Here is a 22,123-nt window from a genome sequence, read left to right as displayed (position 1 = left end):
AGGCGTGCACATTTGTCTGAAACACAAAGATCCACTGGCAATAAAAGGCGTAGGACCCCAGTTCGCATTTCTTAGAATTTGAGGAGGCACTCAGAGTTGTCTCGGGCGTGACTGTATCTTTCATATGAGATGTGCTAATCCCCAAACCCTCTTCCTTTGTCCCAGTAATCTGTCTTAGTGCCTCTAGCAAGTTGTTTTCTGAAACAAAGCTTACCTGAACATCCTGTAAAATTGGTAACTTTTCAGTAGCAGTACAGTGCAGTATATAGCATTCCTGTTGCGCACAGCATCTAGATCCAAAAATTGCTTACTCTACCCCAGAAATTAGAATTCACCCAGTCAAACAGAGGGATCTATAAAGAGCATGGCAAATAGTTAACATAAGCTACTTCCCCCAAGTTCTCTTGGTGCACTCTGCTGCCCTCTTTTAACAGAAGAATGCAACTGCAGGTCTTGCTTCTCAGCAAGGTACCTACATATAGAATCCTTGGTGCAATCTTGCTAAATCTGCTGGAATGTGTCTTCTATTGTGCCCAGGGTGGTTGTGTATTTGGGGATTCAGGGAAGCAAGGGAGCACTCTAATGCACTGCAGTGCTAAGAGAGGCATGCCTTTTTCAGAAAAAAGTTCAGGTTTTCTGCCAATCAGAAAAAAATAGCAATGCAATCAGGCCAAAGGCAGAACACACATGCCAGTGAGTCTCTGTGGTGCAATTGGTTAGCGCGTTCGGCTGTTAACCGAAAAGACGCTGCTGTTTTTGGCACAAAGACACAGAGTGTTCCACTCAGTAAACCTGAGTCATTTCTCCCGTGTTCTCTGGGTTCAGCCTACTGTCCCCTTTTAACACAAGTGCGCAACTGTGGCTTTCACCTCATAGCAAGTTATGCCTACACAGAGGGCATTTGGTGCACTGTTGATGGGCTCTGTCCTCTACTAAATCCCCTGTGTTTGTGGATTAGGGGAGGTAGGGAAGTGCTTGATACCCTGATTTGCTGTGGGAAAAAGAGCTATTTTAGAAATATTTTCAGGTTGCCTGGGAAGCATAAGCAAACAGCACACCAATCAGGCCCCTGTATAAGAGCTGCATGAGTCTCTGTGGCGCAATCGGTTAGCGCGTTCGGCTGTTAACCGAAAGGTTGGTGGTTCAAGCCCACCCAGGGCCGGTGCATTTTGGCTCAAAAATTCAGCGTGACCAACTATGGACTTCTGTTTACCTCTCGCAGGTCTCGTCTGCTGACGTCCAAAAAATCCAATAAACTGCAAGCAATTCTTCTCGCTTGCTTTAGTTTTTCAAAACTTGCCATTCAATTCATAAACATCAAGACTTCATGGGAAGGGTTTGGCTGCAGCGTGTACTGATGCACAGAAGGAAGCTATCCTAGCCAGTCTACCTAAAGAAGCAATGAGGCTCTGCAGGTGCATGTACGTCTCCTACCTTTATTCTGTCATCAGACACACCAGGTGGATTGCCACAAGGACCTCGTGGCGCAATGGTAGCGCGTCTGACTCCAGATCAGAAGGTTGTGTGTTCAAATCACGTCGGGGTCATACTTCCTTTTCCCACTCTGAAATACAAAATTGCTCTTCAGTATCTCGTTATTTCAACCTGACTGCATCTTTGTGCTCTGGGCCTAGTTGTTCTGGCGTTTCGAATGTAAGCTTTGCAGCAGGGAAGTATCATATTGACAGACACCCATGAAGGACATGGTCAACCTTTAAAGCAGGCCAATCTCTATGTTTTACTGGATGCAGCAGAAGTATTTCCTCTTTACCATCTCTTCAAGTGGGCCTGACTGATGTGCTGTTTTGTGCACGCTACGTGGGCTTTGTAAAACATACCTCTGCCATTTGCATGGCCTCCTAGCGCTGTCAAAATTTTCGTGTAATCGCTGAATGCTGCACTGTCCTGGGAACTCTAGGTGTGACTAAAGGATATATGTTGGGGCCCCGAAAGGGGGTCGGCAGTCTAGTGGCAATGGGCATCACTTTGCAGTTTGGGTTTGTGAGTTCAGGTACCGGTCTGGTGTCGGAAACCTGTAAGCGCCCTCCCAATCAACTGTCGGTCCTGGATTGTGAGAATTTCCCCTTATACTGGTCTCAGTAGACACATTTCCATTTTACTTTTTCACTCTTGCATTGCCTATTTCTCTCTCTCTCATAGTTACATTATAGACAAGAGAGACATTGTCAGCGAGAGGGCTTCACAGCACCTTCCCCCCTTTCCCTAAGTGCATTGCAAGGGGCTCTGGGAGGCGTGCACATTTGTCTGAAACACAAAGATCCACTGGCAATAAAAGGCGTAGGACCCCAGTTCGCATTTCTTAGAATTTGAGGAGGCACTCAGAGTTGTCTCGGGCGTGACTGTACCTTTCATATGAGATGTGATAATCCCCAAACCCTCTTCCTTTGTCCCAGTAATCTGTCTTAGTGCCTCTAGCAAGTTGTTTTCTGAAACAAAGCTTACCTGAACATCCTGTAAAATTGGTAACTTTTCAGTAGCAGTACAGTGCAGTATATAGCATTCCTGTTGCGCACAGCATCTAGATCCAAAAATTGCTTACTCTACCCCAGAAATTAGAATTCACCCAGTCAAACAGAGGGATCTATAAAGAGCATGGCAAGTAGTTAACATAAGCTACTTCCCCCAAGTTCTCTTGGTGCACTCTGCTGCCCTCTTTTAACAGAAGAATGCAACTGCAGGTCTTGCTTCTCAGCAAGGTACCTACATATAGAATCCTTGGTGCAATCTTGCTAAATCTGCTGGAATGTGTCTTCTATTGTGCCCAAGGTGGTTGTGTATTTGGGGATTCAGGGAAGCAAGGGAGCACTCTAATGCACTGCAGTGCTAAGAGAGGCATGCCTTTTTCAGAAAAAAGTTCAGGTTTTCTGCCAATCAGAAAAAAATAGCAATGCAATCAGGCCAAAGGCAGAACACACATGCCAGTGAGTCTCTGTGGTGCAATTGGTTAGCGCGTTCGGCTGTTAACCGAAAAGACGCTGCTGTTTTTGGCACAAAGACACAGAGTGTTCCACTCAGTAAACCTGAGTCATTTCTCCCGTGTTCTCTGGGTTCAGCCTACTGTCCCCTTTTAACACAAGTGCGCAACTGTGGCTTTCTCCTCATAGCAAGTTATGCCTACACAGAGGGCATTTGGTGCACTGTTGATGGGCTCTGTCCTCTACTAAATCCCCTGTGTTTGTGGATTAGGGGAGGTAGGGAAGTGCTTGATACCCTGATTTGCTGTGGGGAAAAAGAGCTATTTTAGAAATAATTTCAGGTTGCCTGGGAAGCATAAGCAAACAGCACACCAATCAGGCCCCTGTGTAAGAGCTGCATGAGTCTCTGTGGCGCAATCGGTTAGCGCGTTCGGCTGTTAACCGAAAGGTTGGTGGTTCAAGCCCACCCAGGGACGGTGCATTTTGGCTCAAAAATTCAGCGTGACCAACTATGGACTTCTGTTTACCTCTCGCAGGTCTCGTCTGCTGACGTCCAAAAAATCCAATAAACTGCAAGCAATTCTTCTCGCTTGCTTTAGTTTTTCAAAACTTGCCATTCAATTCATAAACATCAAGACTTCATGGTGGCTGCAGCGTGTACTGATGCACAGAAGGAAGCTATCCTAGCCAGTCTACCTAAAGAAGCAATGAGGCTCTGCAGGTGCATGTACGTCTCCTACCTTTATTCTGTCATCAGACACACCAGGTGGATTGCCACAAGGACCTCGTGGCGCAATGGTAGCGCTTCTGACTCCAGATCAGAAGGTTGTGTGTTCAAATCACGTCGGGGTCATACTTCCTTTTCCCACTCTGAAATACAAAATTGCTCTTCAGTATCTCGTTATTTCAACCTGACTGCATCTTTGTGCTCTGGGCCTAGTTGTTCTGGCGTTTCGAATGTAAGCTTTGCAGCAGGGAAGTATCATATTGACAGACACCCATGAAGGACATGGTCAACCTTTAAAGCAGGCCAATCTCTATGTTTTACTGGATGCAGCAGAAGTATTTCCTCTTTACCATCTCTTCAAGTGGGCCTGACTGATGTGCTGTTTTGTGCACGCTACGTGGGCTTTGTAAAACATACCTCTGCCATTTGCATGGCCTCCTAGCGCTGTCAAAATTTTCGTGTAATCGCTGAATGCTGCACTGTCCTGGGAACTCTAGGTGTGACTAAAGGATATATGTTGGGGCCCCGAAAGGGGGTCGGCAGTCTAGTGGCAATGGGCATCACTTTGCAGTTTGGGTTTGTGAGTTCAGGTACCGGTCTGGTGTCGGAAACCTGTAAGCGCCCTCCCAATCAACTGTCGGTCCTGGATTGTGAGAATTTCCCCTTATACTGGTCTCAGTAGACACATTTCCATTTTACTTTTTCACTCTTGCATTGCCTATTTCTCTCTCTCTCATAGTTACATTATAGACAAGAGAGACATTGTCAGCGAGAGGGCTTCACAGCACCTTCCCCCCTTTCCCTAAGTGCATTGCAAGGGGCTCTGGGAGGCGTGCACATTTGTCTGAAACACAAAGATCCACTGGCAATAAAAGGCGTAGGACCCCAGTTCGCATTTCTTAGAATTTGAGGAGGCACTCAGAGTTGTCTCGGGCGTGACTGTACCTTTCATATGAGATGTGATAATCCCCAAACCCTCTTCCTTTGTCCCAGTAATCTGTCTTAGTGCCTCTAGCAAGTTGTTTTCTGAAACAAAGCTTACCTGAACATCCTGTAAAATTGGTAACTTTTCAGTAGCAGTACAGTGCAGTATATAGCATTCCTGTTGCGCACAGCATCTAGATCCAAAAATTGCTTACTCTACCCCAGAAATTAGAATTCACCCAGTCAAACAGAGGGATCTATAAAGAGCATAGCAAGTAGTTAACATAAGCTACTTCCCCCAAGTTCTCTTGGTGCACTCTGCTGCCCTCTTTTAACAGAAGAATGCAACTGCAGGTCTTGCTTCTCAGCAAGATACCTACATATAGAATCCTTGGTGCAATCTTGCTAAATCTGCTGGAATGTGTCTTCTATTGTGCCCAAGGTGGTTGTGTATTTGGGGATTCAGGGAAGCAAGGGAGCACTCTAATGCACTGCAGTGCTAAGAGAGGCATGCCTTTTTCAGAAAAAAGTTCAGGTTTTCTGCCAATCAGAAAAAAATAGCAATGCAATCAGGCCAAAGGCAGAACACACATGCCAGTGAGTCTCTGTGGTGCAATTGGTTAGCGCGTTCGGCTGTTAACCGAAAAGACGCTGCTGTTTTTGGCACAAAGACACAGAGTGTTCCACTCAGTAAACCTGAGTCATTTCTCCCGTGTTCTCTGGGTTCAGCCTACTGTCCCCTTTTAACACAAGTGCGCAACTGTGGCTTTCTCCTCATAGCAAGTTATGCCTACACAGAGGGCATTTGGTGCACTGTTGATGGGCTCTGTCCTCTACTAAATCCCCTGTGTTTGTGGATTAGGGGAGGTAGGGAAGTGCTTGATACCCTGATTTGCTGTGGGAAAAAGAGCTATTTTAGAAATATTTTCAGGTTGCCTGGGAAGCATAAGCAAACAGCACACCAATCAGGCCCCTGTGTAAGAGCTGCATGAGTCTCTGTGGCGCAATCGGTTAGCGCGTTCGGCTGTTAACCGAAAGGTTGGTGGTTCAAGCCCACCCAGGGACGGTGCATTTTGGCTCAAAAATTCAGCGTGACCAACTATGGACTTCTGTTTACCTCTCGCAGGTCTCGTCTGCTGACGTCCAAAAAATCCAATAAACTGCAAGCAATTCTTCTCGCTTGCTTTAGTTTTTCAAAACTTGCCATTCAATTCATAAACATCAAGACTTCATGGGAAGGGTTTGGCTGCAGCGTATACTGATGCACAGAAGGAAGCTATCCTAGCCAGTCTACCTAAAGAAGCAATGAGGCTCTGCAGGTGCATGTACGTCTCCTACCTTTATTCTGTCATCAGACACACCAGGAGGATTGCCACAAGGACCTCGTGGCGCAATGGTAGCGCGTCTGACTCCAGATCCGAAGGTTGTGTGTTCGAATCACGTCGGGGTCATACTTCCTTTTCCCACTCTGAAATACAAAATTGCTCTTCAGTATCTCGTTATTTCAACCTGACTGCATCTTTGTGCTCTGGGCCTAGTTGTTCTGGCGTTTCGAATGTAAGCTTTGCAGCAGGGAAGTATCATATTGACAGACACCCATGATGGACATGGTCAACCTTTAAAGCAGGCCAATCTCTATGTTTTACTGGATGCAGCAGAAGTATTTCCTCTTTACCATCTCTTCAAGTGGGCCTGACTGATGTGCTGTTTTGTGCACGCTACGTGGGCTTTGTAAAACATACCTCTGCCATTTGCATGGCCTCCTAGCGCTGTCAAAATTTTCGTGTAATCGCTGAATGCTGCACTGTCCTGGGAACTCTAGGTGTGATTAAAGGATATATGTTGGGGCCCCGAAAGGGGGTCGGCAGTCTAGTGGCAATGGGCATCACTTTGCAGTTTGGGTTTGTGAGTTCAGGTACCGGTCTGGTGTCAGAAAACTGTAAGCGCCCTCCCAATCAACTGTCGGTCCTGGATTGTGAGGATTTCCCCTTATACTGGTCTCAGTAGACACATTTCCATTTTACTTTTTCACTCTCGCATTGCCTATTTCTCTCTCTCTCATAGATACATTATAGACAAGAGAGACATTGTCAGCGAGAGGGTTGCACAGCACCTTCCCCCATTTCCCTAAGTGCATTGCATGGGGCTCTGGGAGGCGTGCACATTTGTCTGAAACACAAAGATCCACTGGCAATAAAAGGCGTAGGACCCCAGTTCGCATTTCTTAGAATTTGAGGAGGCACTCAGAGTTGTCTCGGGCGTGACTGTACCTTTCATAGGAGATGTGCTAATCCCCAAACCCTCTTCCTTTGTCCCAGTAATCTGTCCTAGGGCCTCTAGCAAGTTGTTTTCTGAAACAAAGCTTACCTGAACATCCTGTAAAATTGGTAACTTTTCAGTAGCAGTACAGTGCAGTATATAGCATTCCTGTTGCGCACAGCATCTAGATCCAAAAATTGCTTACTCTACCCCAGAAATTAGAATTCACCCAGTCAAACAGAGGGATCTATAAAGATCATGGCAAGTAGTTAACATAAGCTACTTCCCCCAAGTTCTCTTGGTGCACTCTGCTGCCCTCTTTTAACAGAAGAATGCAACTGCAGGTCTTGCTTCTCAGCAAGGTACCTACATATAGAAACCTTGGTGCACTCTTGCTAAATCTGCTGGAATGTGTCTTCTATTGTGCCCAAGGTGGTTGTGTATTTGGGGACTCAGGGAAGCAAGGGAGCAGTCTAATGCACTGCAGTGCTAAGAGAGGCATGCCTTTTTCAGAAAAAGTTCAGGTTTTCTGCCAATCAGAAAAAAATAGCAATGCAATCAGGCCAAAGGCAGAACACACATGCCAGTGAGTCTCTGTGGCACAATTGGTTAGCGCGTTCGGCTGTTAACCGAAAAGACGCTGCTGTTTTTGGCACAAAGACACAGAGTGTTCCACTCAGTAAACCTGAGTCATTTCTCCCGTGTTCTCTGGGTTCAGCCTACTGTCCCCTTTTAACACAAGTGCGCAACTGTGGCTTTCTCCTCATAGCAAGTTATGCCTACACAGAGGACATTTGGTGCACTGTTGATGGGCTCTGTCCTCTACTAAATCCCCTGTGTTTGTGGATTAGGGGAGGTAGGGAAGTGCTTGATACCCTGATTTGCTGTGGGAAATAGAGCTATTTTAGAAATATTTTCAGGTTGCCTGGGAAGCATAAGCAAACAGCACACCAATCAGGCCCCTGTGTAAGAACTGCATGAGTCTCTGTGGCGCAATCGGTTAGCGCGTTCGGCAGGGACGGTGCATTTTGGCTCAAAAATTCAGCATGACCAACTATGAACTTCTGTTTACCTCTCGCAGGTCTCGTCTGCTGACGTCCAAAAAATCCAATAAACTGCAAGCAATTCTTCTCGCTTGCTTTAGTTTTTCAAAACTTGCCATTCAATTCATAAACATCAAGACTTCATGGGAAGGGTTTGGCTGCAGCGTGTACTGATGCACAGAAGGAAGCTATCCTAGCCAGTCTACCTAAAGAAGCAATGAGGCTCTGCAGGTGCATGTACGTCTCCTACCTTTATTCTGTCATCAGACACACCAGGTGGATTGCCACAAGGACCTCGTGGCGCAATGGTAGCGCGTCTGACTCCAGATCAGAAGGTTGTGTGTTCAAATCACGTCGGGGTCATACTTCCTTTTCCCTCTCTGAAATACAAAATTGCTCTTCAGTATCTCGTTATTTCAACCTGACTGCATCTTTGTGCTCTGGGCCTAGTTGTTCTGGCGTTTCGAATGTAAGCTTTGCAGCAGGGAAGTATCATATTGACAGACACCCATGAAGGACATGGTCAACCTTTAAAGCAGGCCAATCTCTATGTTTTACTGGATGCAGCAGAAGTATTTCCTCTTTACCATCTCTTCAAGTGGGCCTGACTGATGTGCTGTTTTGTGCACGCTACGTGGGCTTTGTAAAACATACCTCTGCCATTTGCATGGCCTCCTAGCGCTGTCAAAATTTTCGTGTAATCGCTGAATGCTGCACTGTCCTGGGAACTCTAGGTGTGACTAAAGGATATATGTTGGGGCCCCGAAAGGGGGTCGGCAGTCTAGTGGCAATGGGCATCACTTTGCAGTTTGGGTTTGTGAGTTCAGGTACCGGTCTGGTGTCGGAAACCTGTAAGCGCCCTCCCAATCAACTGTCGGTCCTGGATTGTGAGAATTTCCCCTTATACTGGTCTCAGTAGACACATTTCCATTTTACTTTTTCACTCTCGCATTGCCTATTTCTCTCTCTCTCATAGTTACATTATAGACAAGAGAGACATTGTCAGCGAGAGGGCTTCACAGCACCTTCCCCCCTTTCCCTAAGTGCATTGCAAGGGGCTCTGGGAGGCGTGCACATTTGTCTGAAACACAAAGATCCACTGGCAATAAAAGGCGTAGGACCCCAGTTCGCATTTCTTAGAATTTGAGGAGGCACTCAGAGTTGTCTCGGGCGTGACTGTATCTTTCATATGAGATGTGCTAATCCCCAAACCCTCTTCCTTTGTCCCAGTAATCTGTCTTAGTGCCTCTAGCAAGTTGTTTTCTGAAACAAAGCTTACCTGAACATCCTGTAAAATTGGTAACTTTTCAGTAGCAGTACAGTGCAGTATATAGCATTCCTGTTGCGCACAGCATCTAGATCCAAAAATTGCTTACTCTACCCCAGAAATTAGAATTCACCCAGTCAAACAGAGGGATCTATAAAGAGCATGGCAAATAGTTAACATAAGCTACTTCCCCCAAGTTCTCTTGGTGCACTCTGCTGCCCTCTTTTAACAGAAGAATGCAACTGCAGGTCTTGCTTCTCAGCAAGGTACCTACATATAGAATCCTTGGTGCAATCTTGCTAAATCTGCTGGAATGTGTCTTCTATTGTGCCCAGGGTGGTTGTGTATTTGGGGATTCAGGGAAGCAAGGGAGCACTCTAATGCACTGCAGTGCTAAGAGAGGCATGCCTTTTTCAGAAAAAAGTTCAGGTTTTCTGCCAATCAGAAAAAAATAGCAATGCAATCAGGCCAAAGGCAGAACACACATGCCAGTGAGTCTCTGTGGTGCAATTGGTTAGCGCGTTCGGCTGTTAACCGAAAAGACGCTGCTGTTTTTGGCACAAAGACACAGAGTGTTCCACTCAGTAAACCTGAGTCATTTCTCCCGTGTTCTCTGGGTTCAGCCTACTGTCCCCTTTTAACACAAGTGCGCAACTGTGGCTTTCACCTCATAGCAAGTTATGCCTACACAGAGGGCATTTGGTGCACTGTTGATGGGCTCTGTCCTCTACTAAATCCCCTGTGTTTGTGGATTAGGGGAGGTAGGGAAGTGCTTGATACCCTGATTTGCTGTGGGAAAAAGAGCTATTTTAGAAATATTTTCAGGTTGCCTGGGAAGCATAAGCAAACAGCACACCAATCAGGCCCCTGTATAAGAGCTGCATGAGTCTCTGTGGCGCAATCGGTTAGCGCGTTCGGCTGTTAACCGAAAGGTTGGTGGTTCAAGCCCACCCAGGGCCGGTGCATTTTGGCTCAAAAATTCAGCGTGACCAACTATGGACTTCTGTTTACCTCTCGCAGGTCTCGTCTGCTGACGTCCAAAAAATCCAATAAACTGCAAGCAATTCTTCTCGCTTGCTTTAGTTTTTCAAAACTTGCCATTCAATTCATAAACATCAAGACTTCATGGGAAGGGTTTGGCTGCAGCGTGTACTGATGCACAGAAGGAAGCTATCCTAGCCAGTCTACCTAAAGAAGCAATGAGGCTCTGCAGGTGCATGTACGTCTCCTACCTTTATTCTGTCATCAGACACACCAGGTGGATTGCCACAAGGACCTCGTGGCGCAATGGTAGCGCGTCTGACTCCAGATCAGAAGGTTGTGTGTTCAAATCACGTCGGGGTCATACTTCCTTTTCCCACTCTGAAATACAAAATTGCTCTTCAGTATCTCGTTATTTCAACCTGACTGCATCTTTGTGCTCTGGGCCTAGTTGTTCTGGCGTTTCGAATGTAAGCTTTGCAGCAGGGAAGTATCATATTGACAGACACCCATGAAGGACATGGTCAACCTTTAAAGCAGGCCAATCTCTATGTTTTACTGGATGCAGCAGAAGTATTTCCTCTTTACCATCTCTTCAAGTGGGCCTGACTGATGTGCTGTTTTGTGCACGCTACGTGGGCTTTGTAAAACATACCTCTGCCATTTGCATGGCCTCCTAGCGCTGTCAAAATTTTCGTGTAATCGCTGAATGCTGCACTGTCCTGGGAACTCTAGGTGTGACTAAAGGATATATGTTGGGGCCCCGAAAGGGGGTCGGCAGTCTAGTGGCAATGGGCATCACTTTGCAGTTTGGGTTTGTGAGTTCAGGTACCGGTCTGGTGTCGGAAACCTGTAAGCGCCCTCCCAATCAACTGTCGGTCCTGGATTGTGAGAATTTCCCCTTATACTGGTCTCAGTAGACACATTTCCATTTTACTTTTTCACTCTTGCATTGCCTATTTCTCTCTCTCTCATAGTTACATTATAGACAAGAGAGACATTGTCAGCGAGAGGGCTTCACAGCACCTTCCCCCCTTTCCCTAAGTGCATTGCAAGGGGCTCTGGGAGGCGTGCACATTTGTCTGAAACACAAAGATCCACTGGCAATAAAAGGCGTAGGACCCCAGTTCGCATTTCTTAGAATTTGAGGAGGCACTCAGAGTTGTCTCGGGCGTGACTGTACCTTTCATATGAGATGTGATAATCCCCAAACCCTCTTCCTTTGTCCCAGTAATCTGTCTTAGTGCCTCTAGCAAGTTGTTTTCTGAAACAAAGCTTACCTGAACATCCTGTAAAATTGGTAACTTTTCAGTAGCAGTACAGTGCAGTATATAGCATTCCTGTTGCGCACAGCATCTAGATCCAAAAATTGCTTACTCTACCCCAGAAATTAGAATTCACCCAGTCAAACAGAGGGATCTATAAAGAGCATGGCAAGTAGTTAACATAAGCTACTTCCCCCAAGTTCTCTTGGTGCACTCTGCTGCCCTCTTTTAACAGAAGAATGCAACTGCAGGTCTTGCTTCTCAGCAAGGTACCTACATATAGAATCCTTGGTGCAATCTTGCTAAATCTGCTGGAATGTGTCTTCTATTGTGCCCAAGGTGGTTGTGTATTTGGGGATTCAGGGAAGCAAGGGAGCACTCTAATGCACTGCAGTGCTAAGAGAGGCATGCCTTTTTCAGAAAAAAGTTCAGGTTTTCTGCCAATCAGAAAAAAATAGCAATGCAATCAGGCCAAAGGCAGAACACACATGCCAGTGAGTCTCTGTGGTGCAATTGGTTAGCGCGTTCGGCTGTTAACCGAAAAGACGCTGCTGTTTTTGGCACAAAGACACAGAGTGTTCCACTCAGTAAACCTGAGTCATTTCTCCCGTGTTCTCTGGGTTCAGCCTACTGTCCCCTTTTAACACAAGTGCGCAACTGTGGCTTTCTCCTCATAGCAAGTTATGCCTACACAGAGGGCATTTGGTGCACTGTTGATGGGCTCTGTCCTCTACTAAATCCCCTGTGTTTGTGGATTAGGGGAGGTAGGGAAGTGCTTGATACCCTGATTTGCTGTGGGAAAAAGAGCTATTTTAGAAATATTTTCAGGTTGCCTGGGAAGCATAAGCAAACAGCACACCAATCAGGCCCCTGTGTAAGAGCTGCATGAGTCTCTGTGGCGCAATCGGTTAGCGCGTTCGGCTGTTAACCGAAAGGTTGGTGGTTCAAGCCCACCCAGGGACGGTGCATTTTGGCTCAAAAATTCAGCGTGACCAACTATGGACTTCTGTTTACCTCTCGCAGGTCTCGTCTGCTGACGTCCAAAAAATCCAATAAACTGCAAGCAATTCTTCTCGCTTGCTTTAGTTTTTCAAAACTTGCCATTCAATTCATAAACATCAAGACTTCATGGTGGCTGCAGCGTGTACTGATGCACAGAAGGAAGCTATCCTAGCCAGTCTACCTAAAGAAGCAATGAGGCTCTGCAGGTGCATGTACGTCTACTACCTTTATTCTGTCATCAGACACACCAGGTGGATTGCCACAAGGACCTCGTGGCGCAATGGTAGCGCGTCTGACTCCAGATCAGAAGGTTGTGTGTTCAAATCACGTCGGGGTCATACTTCCTTTTCCCACTCTGAAATACAAAATTGCTCTTCAGTATCTCGTTATTTCAACCTGACTGCATCTTTGTGCTCTGGGCCTAGTTGTTCTGGCGTTTCGAATGTAAGCTTTGCAGCAGGGAAGTATCATATTGACAGACACCCATGAAGGACATGGTCAACCTTTAAAGCAGGCCAATCTCTATGTTTTACTGGATGCAGCAGAAGTATTTCCTCTTTACCATCTCTTCAAGTGGGCCTGACTGATGTGCTGTTTTGTGCACGCTACGTGGGCTTTGTAAAACATACCTCTGCCATTTGCATGGCCTCCTAGCGCTGTCAAAATTTTCGTGTAATCGCTGAATGCTGCACTGTCCTGGGAACTCTAGGTGTGATTAAAGGATATATGTTGGGGCCCCGAAAGGGGGTCGGCAGTCTAGTGGCAATGGGCATCACTTTGCAGTTTGGGTTTGTGAGTTCAGGTACCGGTCTGGTGTCAGAAAACTGTAAGCGCCCTCCCAATCAACTGTCGGTCCTGGATTGTGAGGATTTCCCCTTATACTGGTCTCAGTAGACACATTTCCATTTTACTTTTTCACTCTCGCATTGCCTATTTCTCTCTCTCTCATAGATACATTATAGACAAGAGAGACATTGTCAGCGAGAGGGTTGCACAGCACCTTCCCCCATTTCCCTAAGTGCATTGCATGGGGCTCTGGGAGGCGTGCACATTTGTCTGAAACACAAAGATCCACTGGCAATAAAAGGCGTAGGACCCCAGTTCGCATTTCTTAGAATTTGAGGAGGCACTCAGAGTTGTCTCGGGCGTGACTGTACCTTTCATAGGAGATGTGCTAATCCCCAAACCCTCTTCCTTTGTCCCAGTAATCTGTCCTAGGGCCTCTAGCAAGTTGTTTTCTGAAACAAAGCTTACCTGAACATCCTGTAAAATTGGTAACTTTTCAGTAGCAGTACAGTGCAGTATATAGCATTCCTGTTGCGCACAGCATCTAGATCCAAAAATTGCTTACTCTACCCCAGAAATTAGAATTCACCCAGTCAAACAGAGGGATCTATAAAGATCATGGCAAGTAGTTAACATAAGCTACTTCCCCCAAGTTCTCTTGGTGCACTCTGCTGCCCTCTTTTAACAGAAGAATGCAACTGCAGGTCTTGCTTCTCAGCAAGGTACCTACATATAGAAACCTTGGTGCACTCTTGCTAAATCTGCTGGAATGTGTCTTCTATTGTGCCCAAGGTGGTTGTGTATTTGGGGACTCAGGGAAGCAAGGGAGCAGTCTAATGCACTGCAGTGCTAAGAGAGGCATGCCTTTTTCAGAAAAAGTTCAGGTTTTCTGCCAATCAGAAAAAAATAGCAATGCAATCAGGCCAAAGGCAGAACACACATGCCAGTGAGTCTCTGTGGCACAATTGGTTAGCGCGTTCGGCTGTTAACCGAAAAGACGCTGCTGTTTTTGGCACAAAGACACAGAGTGTTCCACTCAGTAAACCTGAGTCATTTCTCCCGTGTTCTCTGGGTTCAGCCTACTGTCCCCTTTTAACACAAGTGCGCAACTGTGGCTTTCTCCTCATAGCAAGTTATGCCTACACAGAGGACATTTGGTGCACTGTTGATGGGCTCTGTCCTCTACTAAATCCCCTGTGTTTGTGGATTAGGGGAGGTAGGGAAGTGCTTGATACCCTGATTTGCTGTGGGAAATAGAGCTATTTTAGAAATATTTTCAGGTTGCCTGGGAAGCATAAGCAAACAGCACACCAATCAGGCCCCTGTGTAAGAACTGCATGAGTCTCTGTGGCGCAATCGGTTAGCGCGTTCGGCTGTTAACCGAAAGGTTGGTGGTTCAAGCCCACCCAGGGACGGTGCATTTTGGCTCAAAAATTCAGCATGACCAACTATGAACTTCTGTTTACCTCTCGCAGGTCTCGTCTGCTGACGTCCAAAAAATCCAATAAACTGCAAGCAATTCTTCTCGCTTGCTTTAGTTTTTCAAAACTTGCCATTCAATTCATAAACATCAAGACTTCATGGGAAGGGTTTGGCTGCAGCGTGTACTGATGCACAGAAGGAAGCTATCCTAGCCAGTCTACCTAAAGAAGCAATGAGGCTCTGCAGGTGCATGTACGTCTCCTACCTTTATTCTGTCATCAGACACACCAGGTGGATTGCCACAAGGACCTCGTGGCGCAATGGTAGCGCGTCTGACTCCAGATCAGAAGGTTGTGTGTTCAAATCACGTCGGGGTCATACTTCCTTTTCCCTCTCTGAAATACAAAATTGCTCTTCAGTATCTCGTTATTTCAACCTGACTGCATCTTTGTGCTCTGGGCATAGTTGTTCTGGCGTTTCGAATGTAAGCTTTGCAGCAGGGAAGTATCATATTGACAGACACCCATGAAGGACATGGTCAACCTTTAAAGCAGGCCAATCTCTATGTTTTACTGGATGCAGCAGAAGTATTTCCTCTTTACCATCTCTTCAAGTGGGCCTGACTGATGTGCTGTTTTGTGCACGCTACGTGGGCTTTGTAAAACATACCTCTGCCATTTGCATGGCCTCCTAGCGCTGTCAAAATTTTCGTGTAATCGCTGAATGCTGCACTGTCCTGGGAACTCTAGGTGTGACTAAAGGATATATGTTGGGGCCCCGAAAGGGGGTCGGCAGTCTAGTGGCAATGGGCATCACTTTGCAGTTTGGGTTTGTGAGTTCAGGTACCGGTCTGGTGTCGGAAACCTGTAAGCGCCCTCCCAATCAACTGTCGGTCCTGGATTGTGAGAATTTCCCCTTATACTGGTCTCAGTAGACACATTTCCATTTTACTTTTTCACTCTCGCATTGCCTATTTCTCTCTCTCTCATAGTTACATTATAGACAAGAGAGACATTGTCAGCGAGAGGGCTTCACAGCACCTTCCCCCCTTTCCCTAAGTGCATTGCAAGGGGCTCTGGGAGGCGTGCACATTTGTCTGAAACACAAAGATCCACTGGCAATAAAAGGCGTAGGACCCCAGTTCGCATTTCTTAGAATTTGAGGAGGCACTCAGAGTTGTCTCGGGCGTGACTGTATCTTTCATATGAGATGTGCTAATCCCCAAACCCTCTTCCTTTGTCCCAGTAATCTGTCTTAGTGCCTCTAGCAAGTTGTTTTCTGAAACAAAGCTTACCTGAACATCCTGTAAAATTGGTAACTTTTCAGTAGCAGTACAGTGCAGTATATAGCATTCCTGTTGCGCACAGCATCTAGATCCAAAAATTGCTTACTCTACCCCAGAAATTAGAATTCACCCAGTCAAACAGAGGGATCTATAAAGAGCATGGCAAATAGTTAACATAAGCTACTTCCCCCAAGTTCTCTTGGTGCACTCTGCTGCCCTCTTTTAACAGAAGAATGCAACTGCAGGTCTTGCTTCTCAGCAAGGTACCTACATATAGAATCCTTGGTGCAATCTTGCTAAATCTGCTGGAATGTGTCTTCTATTGTGCCCAGGGTGGTTGTGTATTTGGGGATTCAGGGAAGCAAGGGAGCACTCTAATGCACTGCAGTGCTAAGAGAGGCATGCCTTTTTCAGAAAAAAGTTCAGGTTTTCTGCCAATCAGAAAAAAATAGCAATGCAATCAGGCCAAAGGCAGAACACACATGCCAGTGAGTCTCTGTGGTGCAATTGGTTAGCGCGTTCGGCTGTTAACCGAAAAGACGCTGCTGTTTTTGGCACAAAGACACAGAGTGTTCCACTCAGTAAACCTGAGTCATTTCTCCCGTGTTCTCTGGGTTCAGCCTACTGTCCCCTTTTAACACAAGTGCGCAACTGTGGCTTTCACCTCATAGCAAGTTATGCCTACACAGAGGGCATTTGGTGCACTGTTGATGGGCTCTGTCCTCTACTAAATCCCCTGTGTTTGTGGATTAGGGGAGGTAGGGAAGTGCTTGATACCCTGATTTGCTGTGGGAAAAAGAGCTATTTTAGAAATATTTTCAGGTTGCCTGGGAAGCATAAGCAAACAGCACACCAATCAGGCCCCTGTATAAGAGCTGCATGAGTCTCTGTGGCGCAATCGGTTAGCGCGTTCGGCTGTAAACCGAAAGGTTGGTGGTTCAAGCCCACCCAGGGCCGGTGCATTTTGGCTCAAAAATTCAGCGTGACCAACTATGGACTTCTGTTTACCTCTCGCAGGTCTCGTCTGCTGACGTCCAAAAAATCCAATAAACTGCAAGCAATTCTTCTCGCTTGCTTTAGTTTTTCAAAACTTGCCATTCAATTCATAAACATCAAGACTTCATGGGAAGGGTTTGGCTGCAGCGTGTACTGATGCACAGAAGGAAGCTATCCTAGCCAGTCTACCTAAAGAAGCAATGAGGCTCTGCAGGTGCATGTACGTCTCCTACCTTTATTCTGTCATCAGACACACCAGGTGGATTGCCACAAGGACCTCGTGGCGCAATGGTAGCGCGTCTGACTCCAGATCAGAAGGTTGTGTGTTCAAATCACGTCGGGGTCATACTTCCTTTTCCCACTCTGAAATACAAAATTGCTCTTCAGTATCTCGTTATTTCAACCTGACTGCATCTTTGTGCTCTGGGCCTAGTTGTTCTGGCGTTTCGAATGTAAGCTTTGCAGCAGGGAAGTATCATATTGACAGACACCCATGAAGGACATGGTCAACCTTTAAAGCAGGCCAATCTCTATGTTTTACTGGATGCAGCAGAAGTATTTCCTCTTTACCATCTCTTCAAGTGGGCCTGACTGATGTGCTGTTTTGTGCACGCTACGTGGGCTTTGTAAAACATACCTCTGCCATTTGCATGGCCTCCTAGCGCTGTCAAAATTTTCGTGTAATCGCTGAATGCTGCACTGTCCTGGGAACTCTAGGTGTGATTAAAGGATATATGTTGGGGCCCCGAAAGGGGGTCGGCAGTCTAGTGGCAATGGGCATCACTTTGCAGTTTGGGTTTGTGAGTTCAGGTACCGGTCTGGTGTCAGAAAACTGTAAGCGCCCTCCCAATCAACTGTCGGTCCTGGATTGTGAGGATTTCCCCTTATACTGGTCTCAGTAGACACATTTCCATTTTACTTTTTCACTCTCGCATTGCCTATTTCTCTCTCTCTCATAGATACATTATAGACAAGAGAGACATTGTCAGCGAGAGGGTTGCACAGCACCTTCCCCCATTTCCCTAAGTGCATTGCATGGGGCTCTGGGAGGCGTGCACATTTGTCTGAAACACAAAGATCCACTGGCAATAAAAGGCGTAGGACCCCAGTTCGCATTTCTTAGAATTTGAGGAGGCACTCAGAGTTGTCTCGGGCGTGACTGTACCTTTCATAGGAGATGTGCTAATCCCCAAACCCTCTTCCTTTGTCCCAGTAATCTGTCCTAGGGCCTCTAGCAAGTTGTTTTCTGAAACAAAGCTTACCTGAACATCCTGTAAAATTGGTAACTTTTCAGTAGCAGTACAGTGCAGTATATAGCATTCCTGTTGCGCACAGCATCTAGATCCAAAAATTGCTTACTCTACCCCAGAAATTAGAATTCACCCAGTCAAACAGAGGGATCTATAAAGATCATGGCAAGTAGTTAACATAAGCTACTTCCCCCAAGTTCTCTTGGTGCACTCTGCTGCCCTCTTTTAACAGAAGAATGCAACTGCAGGTCTTGCTTCTCAGCAAGGTACCTACATATAGAAACCTTGGTGCACTCTTGCTAAATCTGCTGGAATGTGTCTTCTATTGTGCCCAAGGTGGTTGTGTATTTGGGGACTCAGGGAAGCAAGGGAGCAGTGTAATGCACTGCAGTGCTAAGAGAGGCATGCCTTTTTCAGAAAAAGTTCAGGTTTTCTGCCAATCAGAAAAAAATAGCAATGCAATCAGGCCAAAGGCAGAACACACATGCCAGTGAGTCTCTGTGGCACAATTGGTTAGCGCGTTCGGCTGTTAACCGAAAAGACGCTGCTGTTTTTGGCACAAAGACACAGAGTGTTCCACTCAGTAAACCTGAGTCATTTCTCCCGTGTTCTCTGGGTTCAGCCTACTGTCCCCTTTTAACACAAGTGCGCAACTGTGGCTTTCTCCTCATAGCAAGTTATGCCTACACAGAGGACATTTGGTGCACTGTTGATGGGCTCTGTCCTCTACTAAATCCCCTGTGTTTGTGGATTAGGGGAGGTAGGGAAGTGCTTGATACCCTGATTTGCTGTGGGAAATAGAGCTATTTTAGAAATATTTTCAGGTTGCCTGGGAAGCATAAGCAAACAGCACACCAATCAGGCCCCTGTGGAAGAACTGCATGAGTCTCTGTGGCGCAATCGGTTAGCGCGTTCGGCTGTTAACCGAAAGGTTGGTGGTTCAAGCCCACCCAGGGACGGTGCATTTTGGCTCAAAAATTCAGCATGACCAACTATGAACTTCTGTTTACCTCTCGCAGGTCTCGTCTGCTGACGTCCAAAAAATCCAATAAACTGCAAGCAATTCTTCTCGCTTGCTTTAGTTTTTCAAAACTTGCCATTCAATTCATAAACATCAAGACTTCATGGGAAGGGTTTGGCTGCAGCGTGTACTGATGCACAGAAGGAAGCTATCCTAGCCAGTCTACCTAAAGAAGCAATGAGGCTCTGCAGGTGCATGTACGTCTCCTACCTTTATTCTGTCATCAGACACACCAGGTGGATTGCCACAAGGACCTCGTGGCGCAATGGTAGCGCGTCTGACTCCAGATCAGAAGGTTGTGTGTTCAAATCACGTCGGGGTCATACTTCCTTTTCCCTCTCTGAAATACAAAATTGCTCTTCAGTATCTCGTTATTTCAACCTGACTGCATCTTTGTGCTCTGGGCCTAGTTGTTCTGGCGTTTCGAATGTAAGCTTTGCAGCAGGGAAGTATCATATTGACAGACACCCATGAAGGACATGGTCAACCTTTAAAGCAGGCCAATCTCTATGTTTTACTGGATGCAGCAGAAGTATTTCCTCTTTACCATCTCTTCAAGTGGGCCTGACTGATGTGCTGTTTTGTGCACGCTACGTGGGCTTTGTAAAACATACCTCTGCCATTTGCATGGCCTCCTAGCGCTGTCAAAATTTTCGTGTAATCGCTGAATGCTGCACTGTCCTGGGAACTCTAGGTGTGACTAAAGGATATATGTTGGGGCCCCGAAAGGGGGTCGGCAGTCTAGTGGCAATGGGCATCACTTTGCAGTTTGGGTTTGTGAGTTCAGGTACCGGTCTGGTGTCGGAAACCTGTAAGCGCCCTCCCAATCAACTGTCGGTCCTGGATTGTGAGAATTTCCCCTTATACTGGTCTCAGTAGACACATTTCCATTTTACTTTTTCACTCTCGCATTGCCTATTTCTCTCTCTCTCATAGTTACATTATAGACAAGAGAGACATTGTCAGCGAGAGGGCTTCACAGCACCTTCCCCCCTTTCCCTAAGTGCATTGCAAGGGGCTCTGGGAGGCGTGCACATTTGTCTGAAACACAAAGATCCACTGGCAATAAAAGGCGTAGGACCCCAGTTCGCATTTCTTAGAATTTGAGGAGGCACTCAGAGTTGTCTCGGGCGTGACTGTATCTTTCATATGAGATGTGCTAATCCCCAAACCCTCTTCCTTTGTCCCAGTAATCTGTCTTAGTGCCTCTAGCAAGTTGTTTTCTGAAACAAAGCTTACCTGAACATCCTGTAAAATTGGTAACTTTTCAGTAGCAGTACAGTGCAGTATATAGCATTCCTGTTGCGCACAGCATCTAGATCCAAAAATTGCTTACTCTACCCCAGAAATTAGAATTCACCCAGTCAAACAGAGGGATCTATAAAGAGCATGGCAAATAGTTAACATAAGCTACTTCCCCCAAGTTCTCTTGGTGCACTCTGCTGCCCTCTTTTAACAGAAGAATGCAACTGCAGGTCTTGCTTCTCAGCAAGGTACCTACATATAGAATCCTTGGTGCAATCTTGCTAAATCTGCTGGAATGTGTCTTCTATTGTGCCCAGGGTGGTTGTGTATTTGGGGATTCAGGGAAGCAAGGGAGCACTCTAATGCACTGCAGTGCTAAGAGAGGCATGCCTTTTTCAGAAAAAAGTTCAGGTTTTCTGCCAATCAGAAAAAAATAGCAATGCAATCAGGCCAAAGGCAGAACACACATGCCAGTGAGTCTCTGTGGTGCAATTGGTTAGCGCGTTCGGCTGTTAACCGAAAAGACGCTGCTGTTTTTGGCACAAAGACACAGAGTGTTCCACTCAGTAAACCTGAGTCATTTCTCCCGTGTTCTCTGGGTTCAGCCTACTGTCCCCTTTTAACACAAGTGCGCAACTGTGGCTTTCACCTCATAGCAAGTTATGCCTACACAGAGGGCATTTGGTGCACTGTTGATGGGCTCTGTCCTCTACTAAATCCCCTGTGTTTGTGGATTAGGGGAGGTAGGGAAGTGCTTGATACCCTGATTTGCTGTGGGAAAAAGAGCTATTTTAGAAATATTTTCAGGTTGCCTGGGAAGCATAAGCAAACAGCACACCAATCAGGCCCCTGTATAAGAGCTGCATGAGTCTCTGTGGCGCAATCGGTTAGCGCGTTCGGCTGTAAACCGAAAGGTTGGTGGTTCAAGCCCACCCAGGGCCGGTGCATTTTGGCTCAAAAATTCAGCGTGACCAACTATGGACTTCTGTTTACCTCTCGCAGGTCTCGTCTGCTGACGTCCAAAAAATCCAATAAACTGCAAGCAATTCTTCTCGCTTGCTTTAGTTTTTCAAAACTTGCCATTCAATTCATAAACATCAAGACTTCATGGGAAGGGTTTGGCTGCAGCGTGTACTGATGCACAGAAGGAAGCTATCCTAGCCAGTCTACCTAAAGAAGCAATGAGGCTCTGCAGGTGCATGTACGTCTCCTACCTTTATTCTGTCATCAGACACACCAGGTGGATTGCCACAAGGACCTCGTGGCGCAATGGTAGCGCGTCTGACTCCAGATCAGAAGGTTGTGTGTTCAAATCACGTCGGGGTCATACTTCCTTTTCCCACTCTGAAATACAAAATTGCTCTTCAGTATCTCGTTATTTCAACCTGACTGCATCTTTGTGCTCTGGGCCTAGTTGTTCTGGCGTTTCGAATGTAAGCTTTGCAGCAGGGAAGTATCATATTGACAGACACCCATGAAGGACATGGTCAACCTTTAAAGCAGGCCAATCTCTATGTTTTACTGGATGCAGCAGAAGTATTTCCTCTTTACCATCTCTTCAAGTGGGCCTGACTGATGTGCTGTTTTGTGCACGCTACGTGGGCTTTGTAAAACATACCTCTGCCATTTGCATGGCCTCCTAGCGCTGTCAAAATTTTCGTGTAATCGCTGAATGCTGCACTGTCCTGGGAACTCTAGGTGTGACTAAAGGATA

General features: G+C 46.3%; 17 non-coding genes across 17 annotated transcripts; all 17 read left to right on the top strand.

The window, feature by feature from the left end:
- The first annotated feature begins 1,088 nt into the window (after positions 1 to 1,088).
- Positions 1,089 to 1,162, top strand: TRNAN-GUU (transfer RNA asparagine (anticodon GUU)). Its single transcript has one exon. It is a non-coding gene; the product is annotated as a tRNA-Asn (tRNA).
- A 313-nt stretch (positions 1,163 to 1,475) lies between these two features.
- Positions 1,476 to 1,547, top strand: TRNAW-CCA (transfer RNA tryptophan (anticodon CCA)). Its single transcript has one exon. It is a non-coding gene; the product is annotated as a tRNA-Trp (tRNA).
- A 1,791-nt stretch (positions 1,548 to 3,338) lies between these two features.
- TRNAN-GUU (transfer RNA asparagine (anticodon GUU)) lies at positions 3,339 to 3,412 on the top strand. Its single transcript has one exon. It is a non-coding gene; the product is annotated as a tRNA-Asn (tRNA).
- A 305-nt stretch (positions 3,413 to 3,717) lies between these two features.
- TRNAW-CCA (transfer RNA tryptophan (anticodon CCA)) lies at positions 3,718 to 3,789 on the top strand. Its single transcript has one exon. It is a non-coding gene; the product is annotated as a tRNA-Trp (tRNA).
- A 1,790-nt stretch (positions 3,790 to 5,579) lies between these two features.
- TRNAN-GUU (transfer RNA asparagine (anticodon GUU)) lies at positions 5,580 to 5,653 on the top strand. Its single transcript has one exon. It is a non-coding gene; the product is annotated as a tRNA-Asn (tRNA).
- A 313-nt stretch (positions 5,654 to 5,966) lies between these two features.
- Positions 5,967 to 6,038, top strand: TRNAW-CCA (transfer RNA tryptophan (anticodon CCA)). The gene has a single exon. It is a non-coding gene; the product is annotated as a tRNA-Trp (tRNA).
- Positions 6,039 to 8,180: 2,142 nt separating this feature from the next.
- On the top strand, positions 8,181 to 8,252 carry TRNAW-CCA (transfer RNA tryptophan (anticodon CCA)). The gene has a single exon. It is a non-coding gene; the product is annotated as a tRNA-Trp (tRNA).
- A 1,790-nt stretch (positions 8,253 to 10,042) lies between these two features.
- On the top strand, positions 10,043 to 10,116 carry TRNAN-GUU (transfer RNA asparagine (anticodon GUU)). The gene has a single exon. It is a non-coding gene; the product is annotated as a tRNA-Asn (tRNA).
- A 313-nt stretch (positions 10,117 to 10,429) lies between these two features.
- TRNAW-CCA (transfer RNA tryptophan (anticodon CCA)) lies at positions 10,430 to 10,501 on the top strand. Its single transcript has one exon. It is a non-coding gene; the product is annotated as a tRNA-Trp (tRNA).
- A 1,790-nt stretch (positions 10,502 to 12,291) lies between these two features.
- Positions 12,292 to 12,365, top strand: TRNAN-GUU (transfer RNA asparagine (anticodon GUU)). The gene has a single exon. It is a non-coding gene; the product is annotated as a tRNA-Asn (tRNA).
- A 305-nt stretch (positions 12,366 to 12,670) lies between these two features.
- Positions 12,671 to 12,742, top strand: TRNAW-CCA (transfer RNA tryptophan (anticodon CCA)). The gene has a single exon. It is a non-coding gene; the product is annotated as a tRNA-Trp (tRNA).
- A 1,789-nt stretch (positions 12,743 to 14,531) lies between these two features.
- Positions 14,532 to 14,605, top strand: TRNAN-GUU (transfer RNA asparagine (anticodon GUU)). The gene has a single exon. It is a non-coding gene; the product is annotated as a tRNA-Asn (tRNA).
- A 313-nt stretch (positions 14,606 to 14,918) lies between these two features.
- TRNAW-CCA (transfer RNA tryptophan (anticodon CCA)) lies at positions 14,919 to 14,990 on the top strand. Its single transcript has one exon. It is a non-coding gene; the product is annotated as a tRNA-Trp (tRNA).
- Positions 14,991 to 17,167: 2,177 nt separating this feature from the next.
- On the top strand, positions 17,168 to 17,239 carry TRNAW-CCA (transfer RNA tryptophan (anticodon CCA)). The gene has a single exon. It is a non-coding gene; the product is annotated as a tRNA-Trp (tRNA).
- Positions 17,240 to 19,028: 1,789 nt separating this feature from the next.
- On the top strand, positions 19,029 to 19,102 carry TRNAN-GUU (transfer RNA asparagine (anticodon GUU)). The gene has a single exon. It is a non-coding gene; the product is annotated as a tRNA-Asn (tRNA).
- Positions 19,103 to 19,415: 313 nt separating this feature from the next.
- On the top strand, positions 19,416 to 19,487 carry TRNAW-CCA (transfer RNA tryptophan (anticodon CCA)). The gene has a single exon. It is a non-coding gene; the product is annotated as a tRNA-Trp (tRNA).
- Positions 19,488 to 21,664: 2,177 nt separating this feature from the next.
- Positions 21,665 to 21,736, top strand: TRNAW-CCA (transfer RNA tryptophan (anticodon CCA)). Its single transcript has one exon. It is a non-coding gene; the product is annotated as a tRNA-Trp (tRNA).
- The last annotated feature ends 387 nt before the right edge of the window (positions 21,737 to 22,123 follow it).

Source organism: Ambystoma mexicanum, chromosome 11, assembly GCF_040938575.1.
Source record: "Ambystoma mexicanum isolate Mex_15411 chromosome 11, UKY_AmexF1_1, whole genome shotgun sequence".
Lineage (NCBI taxonomy): Eukaryota > Metazoa > Chordata > Amphibia > Caudata > Ambystomatidae > Ambystoma > Ambystoma mexicanum.
This window is presented reverse-complemented; position numbering and strand designations above follow the sequence as displayed.